This window comes from Grus americana, chromosome 16 (assembly GCF_028858705.1).
Source record: "Grus americana isolate bGruAme1 chromosome 16, bGruAme1.mat, whole genome shotgun sequence".
NCBI classification, from domain to species: domain Eukaryota; kingdom Metazoa; phylum Chordata; class Aves; order Gruiformes; family Gruidae; genus Grus; species Grus americana.
The window spans coordinates 16,567,028-16,585,327 of NC_072867.1; positions in this window are offsets into that span (position 1 = coordinate 16,567,028).

Below are 18,300 nucleotides of genomic sequence, written 5' to 3' on the forward strand. Positions count from 1 at the left end.
CCACCGCTTCCCCCCAGGGCACCCCACTACCCCCTGCCCTGGCTATGGGGTGGCTGCACCGCAGGAGCAGGGAAAGCCGGGGTTCAACTCTTGGGGAGCGATGCTGCAGGTGCTGCGCTTAGCTGCGCAGCTCTCCTGGTTTTCCACTTACAGGGATCGTTTTTCAGCCCCTTATGGCTTTCCCAGAGTTTGGATCCGCCACCCAGGAGCGTGGGGCTGGAGACGGCAGCGTGGGCTGCTCGCTCCGGCTCGGTGTCCTCCTCCGGGATGTGTCCTCCTCCCAGCTCCCCTTTTCCTTTTGGATAAACTGTAGAAACGGTAGAACCTGAGGGGGCAGCAGAAATCCAAGACGAGGAGGCTGTTCAGCGCAGCAGGCAGCAAAATAGCGAGAGCCACCGATTGGCACTTGAAGCCGAAAAATGGAGCTGAGGAGCGAGGGGTGGCTCGGAGGGTGACGGCAATCAAGCTGTGCCAGAAGCACCTTGGCTGCGGGGGGATTCGCCACCGAACCGAGTGTTTCGGGAGACGCGGTCACCCGAAAGGCGCAGCTCCTCGGCATGACTGAGCAGACGCCGTCGCTGGCTGGGAGACAAATGTGCTGGGAATTTTTTTTGTAATTTTTTTTTTTTTTAATTTTTTACAATTTTATTCAAAAGCACAAGATCGCCTCCGTCCCACGCGAGCTGCAGAGATGCCATCTGGCACGCTGCTATCCTGCCGCCCACCTTCCCCGGCACGGCCGCAGCGGCCCGGTGCCCCCGGGCACCCCAAGCTGTGTCTCTTGGCCCCTCTCCCCGGGCGCTGCCCACCAGCCTTGCTGCCGGCGGGGCTGCGGGGGGGGGACAGCGGGTGCCGTCAGCGGCGGTAGCTGGTGATATTTCAGCGGTCCCACGGCTCTGCCGGCGGGTGGGTGGTTTTGCTGTCATGCCAATAGACGGGAGAGCTAAAGCTGTTCTCCAGGCTGGCAAAGTAATTTTTTCACCCAGCAAATACTACGGGGGGAGGGGGGCGGCTCGGAGCCCATCGCCAGCAGGCACACTGGGTTTCAGCCCCCTCGGATGGCCCTTTCCTCCGACGCCTGCGGTGGCGGGGGCGCGTTCGGTGCTTGTGGGGGCTGCAGGTGCCGTCGGGCGGTGGGGATCCCCGGGACCCTCTGCAGGTTAATCCCCCCCCGGGCGCCGGGAGCCTGGGCCGGAACGGGTGCTGCCTGCAGAGGAAAGCGCAGCAGCAATTTGCCATGGAGTAATTAATGCAAGAAAAAAAATGATGCAAACCCCCTGGCTAAATCACATCTGAGACTTAGGTGCTTTTTCCTTCCTATTTTATTTTTCAGTTTGAGCATCGGCCGTTGTGCTCGGAACGTGCGTGGGGGACCGTGTGTGGGGCGGGACGGGCTGGCTGGCAGGGGGGCAGCGAATGTGATGAGAAGACGACGAAGTGCCCGTGCGCTCACACTCGCTTTCCTTCGCCTTCCCTCGCCCCTGCCCAGCGGCGGCAGCCGGGTGAATCCCCTGTCGTGCGCAGGGTGCCGAGGCCCTGGGAGACTCACCAAGGTCGGGGAAATCGTTGGTGAAAAACCAAAAGTCTTGAAAAATTATGAAATGTTTATTCTTATTCACAGTGTGTGGGGGGAGTTTTATCTTTTCTGCAGCCTGGGTACTTTGGGTATTGAATGCGCCTTGGCAACTGTTAGGGGTTTACTGAGGGTTTCACAGATTTTTGTCCTTTGAAAATTATTGTTATTGTTATGTTTAATTCTCCAGCTTCTGGAGCCAGATGATTACATGAGATTCTTAGCTTCAATTTTTTTTTCTTCTTTAAATTAAATTGAGCCTCTAGCCTCATGTTTGTGCATACACGCACAGACCCTAGCCACAAATTCTAAAGGCTTAGGAAAGGAAGGAAAACTAAGCAGAAACCCAGCATATATTATTAAAGTCTTGTGGTTGTTCAGGGCAGATTTGTGATTTATCAATGCTCAGCTTTGGCCTGTGGAAAAGTAATCTCACGTCTGATTAATGTGAAAGCTGGGACAAGAGTGAAATAACCCGGCGCTGTTTCTGCAGCCTCCCCACTTCGGCGAGGGATGTCGGGTTCCTGCTGCCCCGGGGCGACGGGGAGCAGCGGGGCTGGGTGCTGAGCTCCCCATGGCTGCCGCCGCCTCAGTCTTCCCCCTCTTCTCATTAGAGAAAAAAATCTGGGGAGAAAAAGCAGCTGCTGTGAGCGAGGGGACCTGCTTCGTGGTGGGTCCCTGCCGGTGGCCAGGCACCGTGCTGGCTGGCGGAGCTGGGGGGCTGCAGGGGGTTCGCTGGGCTCTGGCACCGTCGCGCACGGCCCCGGTGAGCGGAACGTCCCTCCTTGGCTTGGCTTTGTAAAATCACCCGGTTACGGTCACCAGTTTTTCATGCTCATCTGTGTAGGATGGGGGGGGGGGGTGTCAAGTAATTTTTCCATTTCAGGCTCTGAGCGCCGCAGCCAAAATGCAGGATTAGAAGTGGAAAGGAACCAAGCTGGGGCTGATGGCTGCTGGACACTGGCACAGGACCCATTAGTGTTGCAGGATGGGTGCCAGCCCGGAGTACGGATCTCCCGTCTTACAGGGGGCCGTGTGGGTCAGCGGAGGAGATCTCCTCTATTTATAGGCAGAGGTAATACCAGGTCCTGTCCAGCAACCCGTGAGACAAATGCGCCTTGATCACCCCGTGGTACCCAGAGCTCTGCGCTGCGCCGGGAGCAGATGACCGGAGCTGATGGATGCTCTTCTCCAGAATGCCAGGCTCCCGCTGCTTGTGTCTGCTCCCAACGTCAGGGCGAAGAGGGAGAAAGGGAAAAGAAAGCTTTCCAGCTTCCTAGGCTTCTTTCAGCAAGTCAAACTCCTGTCCAGTTGAAATGCTAATTAAGAAACATCACTTCTTCAAAGGCCAGCATTGGAAACAGCCACATGGAGACATAATGGGATTAAAATGTATCAGGGGATTACAGCAGCGGTAAGGACTCAGCGATGCTGCTCCTGCCCCATGCGCTACAGCCACTCGCTCGGCGTGTTTTTCCCAACGCATGATTATGAAACACTGAGGACAGAACCCAAACGCTTTAACGATATGAAAAGCCAAAGGTACGCACCAGGAATTACAGCGTGGGCTGCAGCCGAGGGTGAGGAGCCTGCTGCGCACGGCTGCAGCGCTCAGCCCCCCGTCCCCCCCCAGCGTGGGGGCTGCAGGCACCCTGGTGCCGCGCTCTGCCGTTGCACGAGGCTTCGCATCCAACGCCTTTACCCACCACATCTGCAAAAAAGAAAATGTTGTCTTTCCCTCCGGGCGAGCGGCCAGGGCAGCCCCGATTGCTTCCTCGTCCCGCCGCGGCCGGCAATTAAACCCGGGCGATCGTCAGGAAAAGCGGCGTGACCCAGCCATTGTACCCACACACCCCGGCCTGCTATCAGCGCGGCCGCCTTTGTACAGAAAATAGCAGCTTGAGGTGGGTAATTGGAATATGAGCAGCCAGCGCCATTAAATAATTTGAGGCTGTAAAAACCAGCGGCAGGCTCTCGCTTTCAATGTCAACACGAAAGGCAAAGAAACTATTTTCAGTGATGTAAACTCCTGGGCAGCAGAAGTGCCAATTAGGAAACATCTGTTCCTCATAGTCCAGGCGGACTACGAGCAAGCACATGGCAACATAATGGGATTAAAATATATCACCGGATTATGTTAGTGCTGCAAAGATCAGCTGCTGTGGATGTTCTTATGAAATCAGGGGGAAAATGAAAAACAAATTTCTCTCTTCAGGATGGACATAACCTTTTTTTACTTGTTTTTTTAAAAAAAAAATTTCCTAATTTGTGTCTTATGCAACGTGCAGGAGCTGGTGCCATACCTTTTCTCTGTACGGTTCAGTTCATCTAAAAAGACAGCCTGTGCTGAGCTGAATTTAAGCAATTTTCGACGAAATGGCCACGTGAGCAGCTGGTCCCTGCCGGTCCCTGGTGCACGGCTGTGGCTGCACCGTGTGAGGCTGCAGCCCCTCAGAATTGGCTTTACCCGGGGGCTGGGGGTACGAAATGCTGGCTGTCCCCTCTGCCACCTCTGTGCAGCCTCTGCTCCGGCTGCTGGGGCTGGCAGGCGCGGCGTGAGCAGGATTCGGTCCCTGGGGTAGAGCGATGCCTTGTGCAGGAGTCAGGAGCCCAGCAGCGGCGGGAGGCTCGTGCAGGAGCGGAGCTGCGTCTGCGAGCATCCCCGGGGCGCAGCGGTGAGAGGCTCTTCCCCTCGGGCTGTGTCCTCCGCTCGTAACAGTTGGCCTGTGGAGAAACACTGAGCGAAGTGTTAGGAAAGAAGGAGTTCGAGGCAAGGAGAGAGAGATGATCAGAGCAAGAGAGGAGCCTGCGTTGTATCCTGTGCCCCCCAGCTCGCAGCGCTCAGCCCACCCGCCCCATCCTGCACACAGGGTCCCCCTGGGGCTCCCCCCATCGCTGGGACCCCCAGTGCAGCTCGGCTGATTCGGGGGTCCCCATCCCTCCGGCACCGCAGCCGACCCACCACAGCAGGGTTTGCGCAGCGGCAAGCCGCGACTTCCAGCCGTCAGACACTGCGAACCCAGCAGACAATAGGGACATTCTTCAGAAAACCATACAAACAACACAGAAACGCACACACTATTTTGGGATGCTCATATGCTCTAAGGCAAATGTCATTTATATGTAACATCCATTTAGGGAGCCGAGTAATGAAGTCGTGCATCATAAGGAGGGAACCGCTCGCTTAGCAACCTTCCCGTCGCATGACGTCTTCCCTCTGCAGGACAGGATTGCTCCTTCCGCAGCCAGGAGAACAAAATGCTGCTCGCAGCTGCCAGAAGAGGCATTTTTAATTGAAAGACACACCAGCTCCCTTTAACATCAAATTCTTGTACGGGGCTCGTGCCCCGAGTTAGACCCCAGGCAGCCTTTGTGCTACGAGGGGCAGTTTGGGTCCCGCTACAGCCGTGCGCTGCCTTCCTGACGCCTTCCTCTGCTCTTCTATGGGTGGAAAGAAGCTGGGGCATGGCGGGGGGGAGGAAACGGAGCCCCATCATTTTGGGGACTGAGCAGGAGAGCTGCAATTTCAGTTCCCACTGAGAGCTGCCGAGCCGTCAGGGTCTCTGACAGCGCTGCAATGGCTGATGGCAACCGCAGCAGCATCGGTTGTGGAAGCGCAGCTACAAAACCCTCCTGGCACTTTGGTCATGAAAAGCATCTTCGGAGGAGCAGACTGAAAACCGGCCCCTGCTCTCTGCCAAATTTTGGCTGCGATGTGCCACACATGGAGGCGAACGGGCGCAGGGCTGTGCTGGGTGTGCTGGGTGTGCTGGGTGCGCTGGGTGTGCTGGGTGTGCTGGGTGTGCTGGGTGTGCTGGGTGCTCTGGGTGCTCTGGGTGCTCTGGGTGTGCTGGGTGCTCTGGGTGTGCTGGGTGTGCTGGGTGTGCTGGGTGTGCTGGGTGCTCTGGGTGCGCTGGGTGTGCTGGGTGCTCTGGGTGCTCTGGGTGCTCTGGGTGTGCTGGGTGTGCTAGGTGTGCTGGGTGTGCTGGGTGCACTGGGTGTGCTGGGTGTGCTGGGTGTGCTGGGTGTGCTGGGTGCGCTGGGTGTGCTGGGTGTGCTGGGTGCTCTGGGTGTGCTGGGTGTGCTGGGTGTGCTGAGTGTTCTGGGTGCCCCGGGTGTGCTGGGTGTGCTGGGTGTGCTGGGTGCTCTGGGTGCACGCTGGCAGCAGGATGGCTGCAGGGAAGGAGAGGACGGCTGTATCACATGGAGGGGAGTGTCTGTCCTGGCTCACTCCGAGGATTCTGGATGATAAGCAATTAAGGGAGAGAGCTTTACAGAAGATTAAGTCAGAAGGCAAAGTCCATTATCTGCTGCGATGAGCTCCAAAGGAAGAGGCCGTGCTGAACGGGGAAGTAGGACGCTTTAACTGTTAAAGTCCCTTTCGACACCGAGCTGGTACGTGAGGGACAGCAGCTCTCCCGCGGGGATGGCGGCTGCTGCAAGGATGCCAGCACGAGGACCGCAGCAGGTCCACGCGCTGCCTTTCCCTCGCCAGTGTGATGGCATTTTGTACCTCGCTTAGTCCCAACTCTCTTGTGCCAGCTGGGCTGCGTGAGAAACGTGAGCAGAGGTGATGATTGCAGCGCTTGGTTTGAGCGCAACGTGCCTGCCGCGCTGCAGCTCTCGCTCAGCGAAAGCAACACGAAAGGTGCTACTTGCTGGGTTTGCGACGCCTGTGCCTACGCAGCAGCAGCAATTAATAGCTTGCATTTTCCTGTGTGTGGCTTAGCGGCGTTTAGTCCTTCCCTGCCCTACCCAAGAAGAAAGGAGCTCGTTGCTTTTAGTGTTTAATTGAAAGAAGCATCGTTTCTACATCCCATCTGGGTTTGATTTGCTCTTAGTGCAGGGCATGGTAATGGCTGCTTCTTTTAGAGGGCGAACCAAATTGTCCTGAAGGAGAGGTGCTTTTCACCAGTGCCGCGGGTCAAGCTGAGCTAAAGATGCTGAATCCATGTGAATGCATTTTAGCAGAAAGATGCTTCTGAGGTCACTGACAGTTTATTCACTGTGCTTTTTTGACATGCAAATCTCTGTGAATTGTCCCTTTTTTCCTGGGCAGGCTGTCTTTGGGATGCTGCAGCTATCTGCCCCGATGCGCTGATGGATCCCATCCACAGACGGCTCCCGTGTGCCCCTGGGCAAGGCGGCCTCATTGGAACTGTGTTTCCTCAGATGTGAAACAAAGATAATTTACCGGTTTGCTTTACAAGGGCTCCGAGAGGGTAGATTAATTGTTTGCCATATGGGGACCACAGATAGGGCGGGCTATGATCCTGCAAATCCTTCTGCTTCGATATCCCGCACAGCGCAGCAGGAGCACAGCTTCACACCACGGCGACGGTGGGCTCCTTGTCCCCGTGGACCTTTCCTGCGGCGTTGCTCCTGACCAGGCGGCCACAGGCTCCGGTGCCGGCAACGAGGGCAGAACCAGCATCCCGGGGACGGCACGGCCGGTGGCTCTGGTGGCCTCACGCCTGGCACGCAAAGGGCAACCCGGTCTCCAGCATCCACACGTGGGGTGGTGACGCAGCCACCGCTGCTTGCCGGAGGCACCCGCTGCCACACGTACCTTTGGTGTCTGGATTAAACCTGGCACCCAGAGCCTGAAAAATCTGCTTAAGGGAAAGCTGAAATAATTCTGTGCGTTCCCAGGGCGCGTGCTGCGGCGCGGGGGCAGATCCCTCCCGGCTGTCCTGCTCATCCGAGGCAGGTGCCCACGGACGGTGCACCCCGAGCTTTACCCACAGCTGGTACAGCGGGACGCCCCTTCGCACCGTCGATGAGAGGAAAATCCTCTTGCGGGATGATGTCAGGTGCCTGCAGACGGGCAGCGGATGTTCCCGAAACGGCCACCCTGCCCGCAGCCCCCGGCCCTTCCCCGCAGCAGGGAGGTCCCCGGCAGCTTTGCCTCGTTAGTTCCCCGGGGGGGGGTGCGGGACCACAGCCACACCGCACGGCCATGCTCCCTGCCAGCCCATCCCGGTACGGATGTTCTCCCAAGCGTCCCCTTGCCCCGCCGCCAGCACCAGTCCCTCGCCATCCCTGTGAGCTGGAGGGACAATGACCTGCGAGGGACAACGAGCTGTGCCCACCCCCTTTGCTGGCCCAGCAGCTCGCTGCGGTGCTCCTTCCCCCCTGCTCCGTGCCAGTCCTGGGGATGTTCGCTGCAAACCCAGGGCGTTTTGGGGGAAGGCAGCGCGTTTTCCCGTGCTGGTGGCTCTCCGGGCACGGCGGCGCTGTGCAGCTCCTCTGGGACCTGGGCACTACCGACACCGAAGTAAGTTATCACTGTCATCTCCTACCAAACTGGAGAAGGCAGTAATTAACGCTGCTGAACACACGCTTCTTCCAAAATTACCTCATTTATTCAGAGAATCAGATGCCGCAGTCTTTCATGGCTTCTTGCAAGGCTTGGATCTTGTGGGATGCGAGGCTATTAATAGGAACCAATCTTTCCCTTTCTTCTCCTCCAGGCTAAAGGGAGAAGAATTCAAACAAGGGCCCCTTTGATGTGATGGAAGTGCAAATAAACTCCGTGCCATTTTGCTCCCAAGCTGGCAGCGAATTCCTGCCGCTTCGCCCCGTGTTTCTGGCAGGGTTTGCCTGCGCCAGGGCTCGACCCGCAGCACCTGGGGTGCCCTGGAGCAGGGCGGCCGAGGCGGAGGAGCAGCCCGCGGCACCACTGTGGCGTCACGGGATGTGGAAAGCACCAGGTTGGTTCTGTTTTGCAGAGAGAGTTGTTTTCTCTCACTGAAATAGAGTGCGATGCAGCCAAGTAGAAAAATTAACAGTGTAATGGCTGGCTCAGGCAGAACGGCGTGATTTCCCTTCTGGTTTCCTGAGCAGCCTCAGAGGGAGGACTTTCCCCAGGTAGGTTTTAGACACAAGGCCCAGGTAAGGGGAAAGGAGGGCTGGGACACAGGCGGCGAGGAGCAGGAGGCCGGGGCAGCCCGGCTTTTCCCCGGTGCCTTGCTTCCTCCCTCCGCTGCCGATGGAGATGAGCCTCCTTTCACACCTCCTTAGTCTGTGGGCAGGATGGCCGGTGCTGCAGGCAGAAGGCATCCCTTCCCGCTGGCCAGAAGGCTCCTGCCTCCAGCAAGGCGTCAGCGGACGAGCAGCAAGGGCAGCGGCTGCGCCGGGGGCTGCACGTGCTGGGGGGGTGCTGAGCCGCACGCCTCGGCTCTGCTCTGCCCAGACCGAGCCCGAGCTGCCAGGCTGGAGGAAAGAAGGGGACACCCTGACCGCAGCGCTGCTGGAGGCACGTGTGCTGGCACCCCGGCGAGATGCCGGTGCCTGGCTCTCGGTGCCGCGTAGCTTCTGGTGTCAGAGCGCGGCACAGCCGCCCCGCGTTTGCCCAGCACCGGGGATGCGCCGGCTCGGGGGTGGCTTGGCCACTGGGGATCATGACTTTGGCTTCCACCACCGTGCACCCTCCAGCTGACGCTGCTGTCGTCTGCGGTGACATCAGGTGCTCAGGGCCAGCTCAGAGACCAGACGTGTGATATTGGATTCGGGTGAATGATCAGCCAGGGCAGCAAATGCCAATTTGCGTGCAAATAGAGTACAAAAAGCCAGGGAAGAGAAATAACTAGAAAGCATTTCCCACATAACTAGAATTGTTTCCAAGGAGCATATTTTACAGGTTTTCTAGCAGGCTGGCTTGGCTGGCTCGTCGCAGGCAGCCTCGCTGGCACTCTGGGGGAATTTCAGAGAAGCGGCGCTGGGGCCCCGCACCCCCCCCGGCAGCCGACCTGCTCCCACCGCGCCTGCTGCATTCGGCATCGCCCCGGGGTGCCGCGAGCCCCCAGCCCTCCCACTGCCTGCCAGAGTTAATTGTGTCCTTCTGATATACTCCTGCAACGGGCAGCACAACCGCCCTGGAGATGAGGGCTTTTATTTTCAGCGCTACATGATTTACCTTCCATAAGATGTTGTGACAGAATCTGAATTAACTTGTGCCATTTCAGTATCTGCGCGGTTGTCGGTTTTTCTCCTTCTATCCCTCAAAATTTATAGCTAAATTAGTCAATTATTGATTTTTTTTTTTCCCCTTTATCAAGTTACATTCAAGCCAGACCGTGGAGCAGTGAATGCTCAATGGTTCCCTCTTGACATCTGTTTGTCTAATCACTCTGTACAGGGAAAAATGCTTCTTTAATGGCAGCTGATATTAGCTCTCCCGTACAGCGCGGGAGGGGGGCTCTTTTTGGGGCTGTAAGACATTTGCTGTTACAGTCCTCATTGGGTTCGTTTACTTTATAACAACATACTCTGTTGTTTTTAAATCAGGGAATTCTCGAAGCTCCATCAGTTCTGAGCCAGGCAAAGGCAGGCACGAGTGGAGGAACCCGGGGGGGGGTCCCCTGCCACCCCAGGATGGTGGGGGTCTGTGGGGGTCACTGCCCCACCTCTCCTGGCACTGCTGACCCCCTGGACAGGGCTGCGAGGAGCCTCTCCAGCAAGGTCTGAGCAAGATGCTCTGTCCGTATCGTGATCGAGCTGGAAGGACCATCAAGGGTGGAGATTTAGGTGTAAACATGGCTTGAACGTCTCCTTGGTCCCCTCCTGCCCCGTGACAATTCGTGCAGGGCAGCCCCCCCTGCAGAGGAACACAGGGTGGGCGCAAACAGCACCAGGCGATGCTGCCTAAGGAGCAGAATTAGGGCTGGGGATTAGTCCAGATCCCTGGGTCTGCCCTCCTGCAGCAGTATCAGTGGGGGTTTCAGTGCCACCAGCGTCCTTCCCGTGCCTCAGCTGGTTACCCCGGGCTGGGCTGGTTTTGGCACGGTGGTGCCGGCTCTGCAGCCCCGGCTCATCCAGCAGCCGCTCCGCACGGGGGATGCTGCTCCTGCGCTTGTTGAGCTTGCGCTGGCCAGGTCAGAGGCATGCTTCTTTTTTCAGATGTGTGCATGGTGGGGAGGAAAGCTGTTTCATCACCACGCTCGGTTTTAGTAACACCCTGTGCGTACTGCAAAGAGGTCACAGCCAGCTCCGGCGGCGGCGCGAGAGCATCGTGCTGGGGGCTGTAGAGAAGAGCAAAGCTGCAGCCCATGGGAAGGGACCGGCGGCTTTCACAGCAGCGGGTGCGTGTCACAGCCAGGAGGGAGGGTTGTCTGGCACTCATGTTTTCAAGGAAAGGCTTTATTTTTTTGCCGTGCCTGTGGAGCTAATAACGGTCAGTCAGGTGCTAAGATGGTTTTTACATTTGGCCTCTGTGGGTGGCCTCGGGGGGGGGGGGGTGTGTGTGTGTCTCTTTCAGCACACACATGTCCCTGTTAACTCTCCATTTACAGGTATAAGTAAATAAATAAATTGTCTTCAACAACCATTCTTCCCAGTAAATGATTTGGCTCAGCCCATAAGGCCACTCAGATGACCTCTGGTTCTCAATGTAAGCAAACAAGGGTGATCTCCCGCTGCGGACAGTCCAGCACAGGGAGCACCGTGCTTTGGGTCAGGCCACCGGCCCCTGGGAACCCCTGGGGTCCTCGGTCCCCATCGCAGCATGCCCTTTCCATGACAGGTTTATGCCGACCGGCCTCCCCACCAGCATCACGTCCTGGGGAAAGCAGAGCGCCCCGCTTCTTGGAGATGAGCAAGAGCCAGCTTTCCCATCCCTTAGGCTGGGCTTTTCCCATTCAGCTGGAGGACAAAACCAAAACGTGTTGAAGTTACCCCCACGCCCCCCAAGCGGGATCCACGGCACGTGAGTAGCTGCCCAGCTGTGCCTGCTGTTTTGGCTTTTCTCTGCGTCTTGTTGGAGCCGGTCCGTGTCATTAGTAGGGCAGAGGAAGGGCTGGTTTCATCGCCCAGCAAAGGAGATCCCTGTGGGAGCACTGGGAAATCGCGCCCAGCTCCGGGGCCGAGTTGGGGCAGAGGCGGGCAGGGAACTGAAGCCCCGTTTCTCTCCGGGCCGTTTCGCTACCGACTCACACCCGAGCCTGAGAAACCCTTCCCGTCCAGCCCGTGGTCTGCGGGAAACGTCAGCGTCTGTGAGTGGGCACGTGCTGTCCGTTTTTCTGAGTGTTTAAAAACTCTGTATTTTCTTCACAACATTCAGCGTTTCCACTCGTGTCCGTTTCCATCCCTTCACTGAAAGGGAGTGAAGGGAAATAAATAGTAGAGACTGTCTTAAAAATCCAGAGTCACTCCAGAGGAGGGAACAGTGTGCTTATCTGAAGAGCGTGCCTTTTTTTTTTTAAAATGCCTCTTTGTGAGTTTGAACTGCTTAAATTTGATCGCATCGTATTCAGCCATTTTTCAAAATATCTTAATAATGCAGGAATTCCTGCGTCACATGACGATTTATTTATCCTTTCTGAAAGTTCATTTTTAAATCACCGTGTAGAGTAAAAGATGGCTGAAAACCCAACTCGTGTCTCTTACTTCTCACCAGCCCTGAGTTGCCCACTAGCTGACGCTGGAATATTTTTATTACCCAAAAGGAAGAAATCACTCGTGTACATAACTTTGGACTTGCAGATTAACTTTGTCAAGTTAATTGTTCCAGGTTTCAACAGTTAACACAAGGTTTAGGTGATTTGTCTGATTGCCTGGTTAGCCAAACATCCAGACGAAGGGCTCAACACCCAACGACCCAGAAGAGCGGTGTCTTCTGTACGAGCAGACCTGAAAACACCGTTTCTGTGAGTAACCCCCAAAGTAAAATTCTTCCTTCGGAGAGCAATCCCAGAACCAACGGGAAAGGTGTCCCTCAGAGGCTTTCAGCTCCTGGTAGCTCACGCGAAGAGCAGGCAGGGTTTCAGCCGGCTTCTATCAAACTGGGAGAGACTGGAGCGAGGGTGGAACTGACTGGGATGCCTCTTGGTTTTGGGTTGCCTTACGACTTTGCCCGCCATCCATAGCATGTTAAAGGATTTGTAGGGTTCCAGGCACATGAGGAGCCTGCCCAGCTTGTGATAGACGCCGGTACATAACCCATCAGTGCAGCAGCTCGTCTGCAGTGGGGCATTCGGACTCAGGCACAAAATAGATGTTTGCTGTTGCTATTAACGACCATTAATGGCGATTAAAGAGAGCAATACTGCCAGGGTGTCAGCCCAGTAAAGGGACCAGCTCACTGAGACTGTGCAGGCTGGGAGTGTAGAACGCAAACGTGCTACGAACGCACTGCTAGGAAAAAAGCATCTGGGTTGTGCGCCAGCAGGAGCTGAACTGTAGCACTTCACAGAGTTGTCCTATTCCGGTTCAAAAGCCAGGATCTCCACTTATGACAGATGTAGAGTAGAATATGTTCTTGCAGCCCGGACAGTACATGACATGAGTAGCTGTTAGCCTGTTACGGAAGAGGGTTATCGCTGGAATTAGTGCTGATGTACACGGACCATTCTTCTGGGGAGAAAAAAAGGAATTTGCAGAGGATCCTTTCTGGCTTCTTTTTATTCCCCGCTGAATGGGCAGAAAACAAATCGGAGTGGTCGTCGCTGGCGTCCAGCTCTGTCTTGGAGCAAGTGCACTCCTGAACGCCCAGCAGGATATGTGCCGTGCTGGATGCTCAGAGGGGTACACGCTCTGCTTGGCAGCACCAGGGACAGGCGCTGCCGTTTCAGAAGGTACTTTTTTCTTCCTGCAGCCTCACTTCATAATTTGGGCAAGCACGACGTGCTTGTCTTTCCAGTCCAGTGTTGCACAGAATCTGCTTGCTAGAATCAATAGCCCTCTGGGCTGGAGCTCGGGTCCCTGCGTTGCTCATTTGAACACCCGGGCTGTTTGGCAAGCCCACGGAAGTCCGGCTGGAGGCTCCCACAGATGCTGAGGTGAGTTGGGTCATGCCCGCAGTAAATCCATCGTAAGCCATCAGCTCCTGCCGCAGGGTGCTCCTCGCCCTGGGGGAGTGAGCCCGGTTAAACCAGAGCGGCGGGAGGTTCAGCGAGGGCCAGATGTCTGGGGTGCCATCAGGACTGGCCCACCAAAGCCAATGTAGCCACATAAATCAACATCTGCCCAGGATTTGGGCCCCAGTTTTTATGAGATGATCTGTACCGGAGAATGTCCTGTGTTGTTGGCAATCGAATTAGCAAGGGGCCAGAAGAATGCATTCTGATGTTGCCATCATCTGAATTAGATTCGTTATTTCTTCACAATTTATTTTGATAAAAACTACTGCTAAAATCATTTCAGTCAATTCCAAAGGAACACATATTTCCTCCTGGAGCATTAAGCCAAGCCAGGAGTGCAGCCAGGCACGGCCACCGCACAGAGCCGAGGACGAGATTTCCTGCCACCCCGGCGCAGCCTCCTCGACCTCCTGCCCCTGCGACAGACTATGAGGCTCTTCTGAATGGCCCCCGCGGGACCGTTTTGAAGTTTAAAAAGCAGCCGGGGTGATCGCAGGAGACTCCGTGAGCACACCTGGGGCACATCTGCACAGCTCCTGGGCAGCCGGGGGGGAAACAGCAGCCTCGGATGAGGGACCGGCAGCCTGGCGAGGCATGGGCTGAGGAAGGAGGGAGACAGCAAACGGGACGCTTTTATGTGGCGTGTCAGTTTAAGAAAACGTGGAGAGGAAAACGTCTGAAAGATATTTATATTACAGTGGTGACAGAAATGGTGTGATGCAATTGCAAACCGAAGGGCCCTTACCTCTCATGCCTGTGTTTTCTCATGCAAGACTTAAGACATTGCATGACGTTAACTCTGGTCTTATCTCTGTCCCCAGAGAACATTATTATTACTAGTCAGACTATTCAGGTCCAAATGTTTGATAGCGAATAACATTGTTGAGAATTTAATTGCCATTTGTTTCCTAATTAAAACTCAGCCTCGTCATCATGTCGGCTAGTTACAAAAAGGACTGTGACGATGATAAACTACATTGAGTGCTTTACCTGTCAGAGGTGGCTGAAGCACCTCCGTTAAGAGCATTCAGGAAAAAGCTGGATGAACTTGCAGAGATGCAGAGGAGCCATCGTGCTTCTCCAGGAGGCCAGAGCCGCAGCGCTCGTTCCTCTCCTGAGATTCAGGGTGCCTAATGCAACGGCACTGCGAAGGCAGAGGCTGTCTTCTGCAAAATTGCTCCTTCTGGAATAGTCAGTGAATAAAGGCAGCAGCAGCAATGGCCATTAATTACTCTATTTGTTTTCCATATTGCCTCTCACTGCTAATTAGCGTAGCATTAAGGAGATGGGATGCAACTTCAGTCGGTGCGGATGCTGCAGAGGAATGCCCGTGTGCTTGGCCTGGACGTGCCTCCTGCCCTGCTCCGTGCCGGGCGGTGGGGAGAGGAGCCAAAGCCACCCCGGAACCCAGCAAATCCGAGAAGCCCGAGAGGCAAAGGGGACAGCGTCAGGCTGTTTCGGAGGGACGCCGGGCTAAAATCGTCCCTCTCTGCTGTGTCCCGCACGGCCGAGCACGGGAGCGGTGACTCTCTGCACCTTCTTGTCTCTGCTGCAGGGTAAGATCAGGAAGGTGCAGCAGACTGAGGAGGGCTTACGCTGCCTAATTTTTACTAAGAAAGTTTGCATTTATTTAGCTCTTACTGTCCTCTGGGCACGTTACTGCTGCTTACTAATGAATCCTCACACAACCTCATTAAGCAGGAGCTGCTGCTCCTGTGCTTTACCTCCAGGTAACCCTGCGGTCAGGAGCTGATTTAAACCACTTTGGCGAGAGGAGCTCGGTGGAGGCGGTGTGGGGAAGGGACTTCTGCCCTCTCCCTTTCAGCCAAGGAAGCAGCAAAACGTAACCTCTCTGCTTGGCTATTACACAAGCAAGCCACGGAGAGTCGGAGCCTGTCGGGATCCATCACCAATAAATATATTATCCTCTGCCAGCGCTGCTGAGGAGGAGCAAGGAACGCAGCGGATTTCTGGCCGTTGGCTTGCTCTCTCTGTAGGCAGCAGCAACCCGTGGAGGGAACTGCGGTAAACACTGCTTAATGCTCTTTATCTCAAAACTATGTGCGTTTCTGGTAATGTATTAGAAATATTTAAAAAAATAGCATTTAATGATCTTGTATGTGAACGTTCCCTTCAAAAGGTATATTGTTAGCGTTAGCCACGCGTAGCAGCGGAGATCTCATTTGTTATCAGGTTTGCCGCAGGTTGGAGGGCAGCAGGACGAAGAAGCCTCCGCTCTGGGTACCACTTTGCACCACCGTCGCGATGGGATGGTGTTAGCACAGGGCGCACTAATACTGCTACTTGAGACTCGTTACTCTCTGTAATATCATCTGTCATCCTGTGAAGCAGAGTGGTGCAAAATTAAACATTTAAATCTTACACAGATGGTAGGAGAAACTCACTCCTCAGAAGGAGGGAACACCAGAGAGGAGGCAGGGTTTCTCGGCTCCGCAAGGGATGCGGGCGAAACCCTGCGCTCAAGCCCAGCCAGGCCTCGAGACACGTTTAAATTGATCGAACAGCATCAATCAGCATTCACAGAAATGTCAGGAGATACTTAAACGCATTCAGAGCGTGCGTGAGTGTACCGTATTCTGACCTCTGCCAACCCCGGCATCGATTAACTCGGGGTTTCCTTTACCTTGGGGCATACGCACACAGACAAAAGCCATCCGTGCAGCGCGCACAAGCACAAACCCGGGGTACAGAGAAACGCTCGGAAAGCTGCAGGCTTGCGCTCGGGGAACTGCACTTGCCCGCAATGGATGCCAGCACTGCCTGTTCTGCTCTCTTCAGCTTCAGGAAAAGAACCAGTTTTGCTTCCAGTCCATCATTAAAACCCCACCCATTCAAGTGACCCGCAAAAGCTCCGAATATAAAACTGCAAAATGTGTGAGGTTCACACGCTGCTGGAGCAGAACGACTCAAACCACCTCCCCTGCCCCGCGCTGGAGCAGCGCAGCTCCGGCTGGGTGGGAGAAGGGAAGTCGGAGCTCCGCAGCACCGCGACCACCAGCACAGGGGCGGCTACGGGGTCACGCCACCGCCTCTGACTGCACCACAAATACTGCAAAAACGGGGAGGAGGACAGCTTTTCCTTGACCCCACCGCTGGTTTGGTTCCAGCTGCTGCCGCCACGCCAGCTAGCACCAATGGAAACACAAAGGCAAAGAGAAAAGAACAAGTTTCTTTACTGGGTTTCTGTATTAGCCATCACCAAACATGACTTCCTCAAAATCGTCAAGAATGACTTTGAAGCGTTCATTACAATAATATCCAGATGATAATGGCAAAAACATGGGATAGGAATAAAAAGGAGAGCATTATGAATCCTAAGTGGTATTTTCGTGGCCATTATTTCTATCATCATCACCGTAAAGTCATTTAAATATTCTAGAAAACAAAAGGGCCTTCTTCGGCGAGGCAGGGCCAGGCGGGCAGTAATGGGTTTCTGTTTGCTTTCTCCTCCCCCGGTGCGGTTGCATCGTGATGGTGGTGTTTAGCAACAACGACAACCTCCCTGCAGGGCTGTTGCTTCTTTTGCACATCCACGTTTCAGGAAATGAAAACCAGTTCTCTCCATGGAAATATCTGTGAGTGGCGAAGGACAGAGGGGCTGCAGGAGCTGCAACTGCGCCGTCCCCATGGGAGAGCCAGCAAAATGCCGGCGTAACCGGGCTGGGGACGTGGTAAGGCAAGCACGCCGTGCCAGGCTGGGGGAGACGTACCACTGAAAGCATCCCCGATCACCGCACCCGGGGGCGATGCCGCTCCCAGCACGACCCCTGCAGAGGGAGAGCCCGTGCAGAGGCACCGACCTAGGCTTTGGGGCAGGAGCCCTGGGTCCGGAGCGAGTTGGAGGAGTCACGGGAACCGCGGCACGGCCCGCAAGCCAGACCCAGCGTTCGCTGCCATCCCGGCGGATCTGTGAAAATAAAAATACCCCTTTCCTTCTCGTAGCTCAGTGAAAACTTCAGACAGGGCTGGTGGGAAACTGTACAGTGAGCTTCCAAGGGGGACGTGCCCCAGGTCCTCCTCTGCTCCCTTCCGCCGCTCGCTTCTACACCGCGAGCCTCAGCTCTGCTGTGGCGATCCGGAACTTCACCGGCAGAGGAGAAACCTTCCCCAACGGATCCGTTCTGGTGAAAAGTGTTGGTTTAAATTAACATTTTCAACAAAAAGTGGGTTCTCAGACAGTTCATAATGAGCCGCACGCTGAAATCCTCCCAGCTGTATACCCTACCTAGCTTTAATCAGATCATTAACTTTCATAAAGATGTAGGAAGGAGGAGTGGCGGCACTTGAAAAGAGCTCAAAACAAGCCGAGTTTTAAACTTCAGACTTGTCATTGACTTAGCCTTTCATTGAGTCAATTATTTATGACATATTTGATGAAATTCAGAAAAGAAAGCAATTGAAATCTGCATATCTGCTTGGCTGCAGCAGAGCTACTACTACATCTTTAACCAGGAACGCGAGCGAGGAGCTCTGCCCGGAGCCCCTGGGTGCCCCAGACGGCAGAGTGGCGCGGCCAGCCTCGGCTTTCCGTGCGCAGCCTGGTATTGCACCGTTACTTGCCAGCACAAGAATTTCAACGAGCAGTTTCAAGCAGATGCATTTATTTGTATTCCATTTTTCTTACACACATCATGTTTCAATAAACTATGAGGAAATTAATTTTAAAAATATGCGACCGACTCGGGGCCGAGGCTGCCGCACGGCCAGGCCATCGCGCTCCGGGGTGCAGCTCCGGCTTTTGGGTTCCCTGTGCCAGCGGGGCTGACTGATGCCCGGGCGTCCCGGGGAGCACCCGCACCCCCAAACCGTGAGAGCAATAAACACCGAGGCCCCCGCGCCTGCCTCCTC